The sequence below is a fragment of the Mauremys mutica genome, chromosome 13 (assembly GCF_020497125.1).
Source record: "Mauremys mutica isolate MM-2020 ecotype Southern chromosome 13, ASM2049712v1, whole genome shotgun sequence".
NCBI classification, from domain to species: domain Eukaryota; kingdom Metazoa; phylum Chordata; order Testudines; family Geoemydidae; genus Mauremys; species Mauremys mutica.
The window spans coordinates 3,578,266-3,585,603 of record NC_059084.1 but is presented as its reverse complement, the minus strand read 5'-3'; the positions used below and the strand labels follow the sequence as shown (position 1 = coordinate 3,585,603).

Below are 7,338 nucleotides of genomic sequence, written 5' to 3'. Positions count from 1 at the left end.
CCTGCGGCGCGGGGCGCGGCTGGCGGTGGCTGCAGAGCAGCATGGGGGCGGGGGGGTGCGCAGTGCTGGGATGTGAATGGGGGCGGGGTGGTGAATAGGGAGGGCTGGGCAGTGGGGGGATGGGGTGAATGGGGAGGGGTGGGTAGTGGGGGGTGCAGTGTCTGGAGGGGGATGTGAATGGGGTACGGGTGGGCAGTGCTGGGATGGGGGGGTGAGAGGTGTTAAAGGGAGGGCTGGGTAGTGGGGGCTGTAAATGGGGGGGCTGGGCAGTGGTGGGATGGGGTGAATGGGGAGGGATGGGTAGTGGGGGGTGCAGTGTCTGGATGGGGGTGTGAATGGGGAGGAGTGTGCAGCGTCAGGATGGGGGTGCGAATGGCGTACGGGTGGGCAGTGCTGGGATGGGGGATGAGGGGTGTTAACGGGAGGGCTGGGTAGTGGGGGCTGTAAATGGGGGGCTGGGCAGTGGTAGGATGGGGGGAATGGGGAGGGGTGGGTAGTGGGGGGTGCAGCGTCAGGATGGGGGTGTGAATGGGGTATGGGTGGGCAGTGCTGGGATGGGGGATGAGGGGTGTTAACGGGAGGGCTGGGTAGTGGGGGCTGTAAATGGGGGGCCTGGGCAGTGGGGGGATGGGGGGAATGGGGAGGGGTGGGTAGTGGGGGGTGCAGCGTCAGGATGGGGGTGTGAATGGGGTACGGGTGGGCAGTGCTGGGATGGGGGGGTGAGAGGTGTTAAAGGGAGGGCTGGGTAGTGGGGGCTGTAAATGGGGGGGCTGGGCAGTGGTGGGATGGGGTGAATGGGGAGGGATGGGTAGTGGGGGGTGCAGTGTCTGGATGGGGTTGTGAATGGGGAGGAGTGTGCAGTGTTGGGATGGGGGTGTGAATGGGGTACGGGTGGGCAGTGCTGGGATGAGGGGTGTTAACGGGAGGGCTGGGTAGTGGGGGCTGTAAATGGGGGGGCTGGGCAGTGGTGGGATGGGGGAATGGGGGGTGCAGCGTCAGGATGGGGGTGTGAATGGGGTACGGGTGGGCAGTGCTGGGATGGGGGGGTGAGAGGTGTTACAGGGAGGGCTGGGTAGTGGGGGCTGTAAATGGGGGAGGGCTGGGCAGCAGTGGGATGGGGATGTGAAGAGGGGAACTTGAGGCTGGGCAGTGAATGGGGGAGGAGGGAGCTGTGCAACTGCAGCGGGAAGGAGTGTTTTGTCTTGGGGGTGGTTATGCTGCAGCTACATGGTGGGGGCAATAAACCGAAGGGTGGGGGCTATGCATCAGTCTGCAGGATGTGAAGTAGGCAGGTGCTGTGATGAAGCAGCGTGGGGATAGGATCTTGGGGGCTTTGTACAGTAGTATGGGGGAAGGGTCAGTTGGGACAGGGCTGTATGCTCGGCTGTGGTGTTAGGTGAAGTGTACCAAAAAGATAGTTTCTCTGCCCTGAATAGCTCAGTGTTGAAGAGCTCCATGTGCCCGGTACAGTGTGGTACAAGAAGAAACCCACACACAGCACCAGGCCCTTTGAGAGAGGAGAGGAAAGAGCTTGATCTATATTCATTGGGAGGCCGTATCCATATTTACAGATACCATGGGGAGTTTTCTGTGGCTTTTAATCTCTGCTGGGCCTTCCTTAGGGTGAAATGATAAAAACCAAACAGTACGGAAAGGGAGGGAGTCCCATTGTTATTATGTATAGTATAAAATATGCAATATTTGAATTTGTTTAGCTGCATCTTCTCAAAATCCTCCTTAGTGTTCACTAGTCTAAATAGCTTTGTCTCGTCAACAGCTTCTTAGTTACTGCTTTCTCGAAGCCATTAATAAATAGTTGTGGACACAACATGACTTCCAGGGATATCCCACTGAGAGCGTCTCAGTCTACACTGAGGGGAAGCTGCTGGTTAAATGATGAACTGTGGAGGTCACGTTTTGGTTTTGATTTTAAATCTCCAAAACCAGAGGTGATTCAGATCAAATCCAATTTTATCTAAATCATCACAGTTTTTTTTTTTTTTTGAAAGAGGATGGTAGAGTCTGGCTGAAAAAAATCAGTTTTGGTCCATCTCTATTATTTGTATTTATGCAATGCCATAAATGCATGTGGATCTTTATCAAACAGTGAAAGACTGTGAGGCTGAACTCTTTAAGGACACTTTGGATTTGGAGGCATAACTCGCACTCATTCCAATGGGAACTGTGTCTAAACCCCTAGATGGCTTTGAAAATCTCAGCTTGGGTCCATGCCTTGAAATGCTTGTGGTTTAAAGGTAAGAACAGGAGGAGAGGACAGACACAGAAGCTGGGGAAGACAAGGATGATAGAAGTGCAGATGAGTGATGTGTGGATTTTAAGGTTTACATGGTGGTTCATTTCTTGACAAGTATTTTTCATCCACACCAGGAATTAGCCTCTGAGACTGGTATCATCAAACATTTCATAAAGCCTGCAGACACTGGGCCAATCCTGCTGTAGCTCCATTGAAATATATGGGGGATTTTAAAATCTGCAGCAGTTTTGGCTCTTAGATGTATTCTGGAGCATAGATATTGTAGCACTAGACTGACTCATTGGAACCACTAACTTTTACTACTATATACCGTAGTCCGTTTCTAGAGGCTGAGAGAGAGAATTTCTGGGCCATCAGATAAACTTCTGAATGTGTTTGTCCCGCAATGCTCATTCTGGTGCTTTGGGTTTCCAGGCTTGCGATAAAGAGACATTCTTTGCTAGGGCTTCTTAAAGCAAAATAAACTGTTTGGGATGGCTGCTCCTTGCCAGCAATACAGGATTTAAAGCAGCACCCATCCCTGTTACACCTTGCATCACAGGGCATGGCATATGGTCAGTGATCTGCCTGAATCAGTCAAGTTCATAATATTAAGATTAAGCAAAAACTCAAGAGTTAATTGGTTTGACACTTCTGATGGGTGATAGCCTGGCAGTAAATAATTCCAGTACTTAATACACTTGGAGGCACAGCGGAGGCTCAAGAGCTCTGACAGCTATTTGGGTTATATTAAAAAAACAAACCCAAAGATAATTACTAAAGAGTCAAAGAAACATCTGTGAGTCTCCATCTGTAATTACTTCCAAGTCTGTATTCGGCCTTGCAAAGCTCTCCTTGATATAAAAAAAATTGAGACTCTCAGGCTGACTCAGTGCATAAGGGGTTGGGTCTCCTGTACTTGTTAACCCTCTGCTCCCAGTTACTGGCCATGTGATTATGGCAAACTTCCCTAATTTCAATCCCTCCCAGTCACTTTTAGCCTGGTGCGGTGGTGACAAACCTGGACTCTGTCCTGGCACCGTTCTTACTAGTGGGACTGAACTTAACTGGGACTGAAGTAGTCAATAAACTGCATTTCCTTAATGCCTCGTGTGTGAGGGTCTCAGAGTGCTTGACAAGCATCCATACAACTTGTCTACATCACAGGGGTGCAGGTAAGCATCAAGGGCCCAATCCTGTAACCACTTCACTTCGCATAGCACTTCCTACTGTGAACAATCTCACTGAAGTCAGTACAGCTGCTCATGTGAATAAGGGCTTCAGGATTTGGGTAACTAGAAAAATGAAGGGCAAGCCTTTGAAAATGTAGGTGTGCAGGATGCAGCCCTCGGGGCCCATCGGAGGTGCTGCGGGCCCTCTGTTTCCATTGTGGGAGGGGAAAGGCAGCAGGATGGGGCTCTAACTTGGCCCTCTTTGTTGCTCTCAGTGTTGCTTCCTCACTCCAGATCAACCTAAGTATAACGAGGTCGTTGGGGGGAAATCAAACCCTAATTATTTTTTCATAAAGTGTTGCAAACAGCTATTTGCAGTTTCTTTTGGGCCCATTACATAACCTCAACTATAACCCTTTCCAGGGCTTTTTATATGTACAAGATTGGCAGTTTTGGCACCAAAACATACAGCTTGGCATAACTTCTGATGTGATTCTTTGGAACTGAAATTAATTTAAAAATTGTGGGGTTTGCCCCCCAAATTCAAAGCATTTCAAGTGACTACTAGGCCATTTTTAGCTCCTAAGTGATGATAATTGAGTGGGAAAACATATTCCATAGGTGGCTTTTGCAAAACTGGATCGACATTGTGAGGCTGGAAAAAATGTGAACTGATCCAAAGCTCATCAGTCAAAGTCAGTGTGTCTTTCCATTGACTTCAATGGGCTTTAGTGGGTCAAGCCCATTTCTGAGAGTCCAAAGTCCATTGTGAGTGTCCCAGCACCCACAGTAGCTACCACTGTGAAGTGTCTCTCTAGCTGACTGAAAGCTGCCACCTGCTGTGCAACCTCTCCCTGGGAGAGCCAGGCCATGCCTTCCAGCAAAGCTTGTGCCAATTCCGCTCTGGGGAAGGTGGGAGATTGGCCGATCATGGCACACCTCCCCTCTCTTAAGCAAAGCACTTAACGTCAAAAGTCAGTGCCAGGTCCCCTCCACCCATTCACTTTCTGGGATGCCGGCGGCCCTGCCAAGCCCAGACACATCACTCAGGGCCGCCAGCATGCCAACCAGCTGTTGGGAAGAGGTAGTTTTGTGTTCAGATGGGTGAATAAAATTAACCCTTGGTTCACTCCCAAACTGCTCTATGGGCCATAGGTGGTTGGTGGAGGCATGGGAGGGCCTACAGGGTCCCAAGGTGCTGCCTCCCCAAGTTTCCAGCTGCTTTTATAGCTGTCTATTTGTTGGTGTAAAGATGGCTAAAAATGCACAAATGCTCCGAAGGGGAGGGGGAGGCTGAAAGGACAGTGTCGATGGGCGCTGGGGCAGGGGCCATTCCAAGTGGAGCATTTCTTTCAGTGGGTGTCAGTTTAGCCTTTAAAGAAGGGCAGAGATGGCAGCACATTTCAAGAGAGAATCAAAAGTGGAGCGAATCCCGAGGGTTCCAGTCATGGGGGTCGAGGAGAAGTAGTGATGTTTGGCAAGGGGAAAGGCAGAAGTGAGGGGCTGCAGACCAAACTCCTAGTGGAGGAAGTCTCCTAAGAGTGGGATTTCCTTTTGCACTTCAGCAGAGTGTCCAAGGTGACCCATAGGGATTTATACCCATGCTCCGTATGCAGCTGATTCAGGCAGCATGGAACACAATCCTCCTCCCTCCAGGTACACACGTGGACCACAAAAATGTACATTTGTGGGCTCGGCAGATTGCCAAAAGGGAGGCGTGTTCCTGTGCTCGTTTTGCCAGAGCTCCCTTTCTGATGTGTGCAACTGGCAGGCCAGTGCTTTTATGCAAAGCCCTCCCTCAGTCAGCCACTTAACCTAGGATGCTTTAGTAATAACTGCTTATAATTATCGCTGGTATGTTGTCCTTCTCTCTTGTTTTCTGTCCCTGCATTGCTTTCCATGAAGCCTGCTAGCACATTGTCCCTTAGATCCCTTTCTGCAAGTTTGCAAATCCTACCACAAAAACATTTCTTATTAAATAAGAAAAGAGAAAAGCTGCTTTCCCTGCTTTTTTCTTTCCTCTTTCTTTTTTCTCCCCTCATGACGCTGAAGGCCTTTAAAAATGGCACGTAAAGCTGGAGGCGATGACTGTAAAAGCGAGTTTTAGCATTATTATTATGTTGGCGCTCATCTTTTTTTAGTTGTTGAACTGATCCCCTCCTGAATAGGATCTGGGACAAGGATGCTCTGTCTGCAGCAGCATTAGAGACCTCCCCTACAAATGGTGTGAGGCCCTCGCCGCCTGGTGCAAAACAACACTGGTGATCAATACATTGGGAAAACCAGGTCCCCTTGGAAGACGGTACCTTTGTGAGTGTTGTGTTAACCAATGGATTTCAGTTTGTGCAAGGCGAAGTACAGAATGGCCAGTGATGGCGGGGGCCGGGATGGGAGATTTGTTTCTTAGCCTTTCTGACGTGAACTTGAGAAGAAGTGGGAAGATGCATTTGATCTTTACACGCTGCTCCAGGTTGAAAAGTCGCTGCCTTAGAATCTTCAGTCCTCCTCTTGCTGCTGGACTGAGTTTAATTTGCCTGCACAGTTCATACAAATGCATCTAATTAGCCACTTGCATGCACAGTTATTTCACTTGTGTGCACAATCATAGTAATTGTGAGTTTAAATTAAGCATGTTTCCATGCATATTTTGCATGCCTAGCTTTTTTTTTTCTTTATAAGATTTAGCCAGTAATGTCCATACAGAGCTCTGTTTTTACAGTGTCACCCTGAAGACGCCTACGCCGTAAACTGCATCATTCTCAATTTATCTGCTACACCTTGGAAGGACAAAGGTTTGTGTAGATCCAGCCAAGATTTGAACCTGTGGTTTCAGGGAATCTGGTACCTAACTCACTAAGAAATCCCACCTCTAAGCAGTGAAGCCTTAAAAGCAAAAATTATTCCATTATCATATTATGGGCCTAATCATGCCTCATGGTGAATCCTTGTGCCTGCAAAACTCCTGCTGGCTTCAGTGAAACCTTGTCTATGTTAGAGAAGCTTACCATGCTAAGAGATCCTCTGTTACAATGTCACTGTCACCTTGCCTTGCCTTCCCTCGAACGGCCAGCCACACAAGGAATTGCTGTATCTCTCACATGGCTGAGATGCTGGGGGTTGAATTCTGCACTGTCAAACATCTTGCGTCTCACTCCTTGTGGCTGAGCAGAAATTATGTTATGTTTTGAAGGCCCGCATGCTCGTTACCCAGCTCCCTCTTCAGAAAGTACCAGGGCAGGCTCCAAATGCTGCAGTGACACTAGAGCATGGTTCAGTGGCTGTGATCGTTACGGCAGACTACGATAGCCTTTTTAGAAGGGGCTTGGGAAGGAACAGCAAAGGGGAGCTGATGGGCCTGCAGAGAACCTGTGGACCACACTTAAAGCTTTTTGTGTTTCATTATAACCCACTTCTTCACTCACGTCTCCAGATATGGGAAGGTGGAGGTTAAACAAAGAGACCTTTAATTCCTTTTCAAGTGGAAGTGTTAATAGCATGAAAACATGCTACCTTAAATCTCTTGATACTTGCCTGCAGGCTGGGTTTGCCTTGGCTGTTGGTGGGGATGGGGCTTTGCAGAGCTAGTTGTGTGTGTTGGCGCCAGTGCAGCCTTGTAACAAATGACACGGATGCCTGCCCCTCCTGCCAACAGGAGGGCAGTTTATCAGGGCAGGGGATGCTCATTACAAGGTTGGAAGGGCTTGTTGGTGCAGTCGGCAGCTTTTTCACTCGTTAATTTTGTATGAAGGAGTGGGCTGATAGATGGAGATTGCAGTTTGGTGTCAGATCACTTGGCACATGCTGTGATGGAAGATCTGATTAAGCGCAGATTCGGCAGAAGTTACAAAGTGAGAGTAGGTGGCTGCCGAGATCATCTTTTTTAAACTCAATTCACTTCTAACTAAAGTCACT

The 7,338-nt window shown here is 48.9% G+C and overlaps 1 protein-coding gene across 9 annotated transcripts in view; it reads left to right on the top strand.

Moving 5' to 3' along the window:
* Positions 1–7,338, top strand: part of PDYN (prodynorphin) — a 103,533-nt gene that overhangs the window by 73,555 nt on the left and 22,640 nt on the right. The window contains exons 1-3 of one of the 9 annotated variants that reach the window (XM_044984684.1): positions 1,285–3,429; positions 5,595–5,736; positions 6,146–6,218. The exons of 6 other annotated variants lie outside the window; for them this stretch is intronic. The gene's annotated coding sequence lies outside the window, so the exon portion shown is untranslated. Of the gene's footprint in view, positions 1–1,284; positions 3,430–4,770; positions 5,737–6,145; positions 6,219–7,338 lie in introns of those variants that run through there. 2 more of the 9 variants (XM_044984689.1, XM_044984683.1) reach the window with 2 other exon arrangements.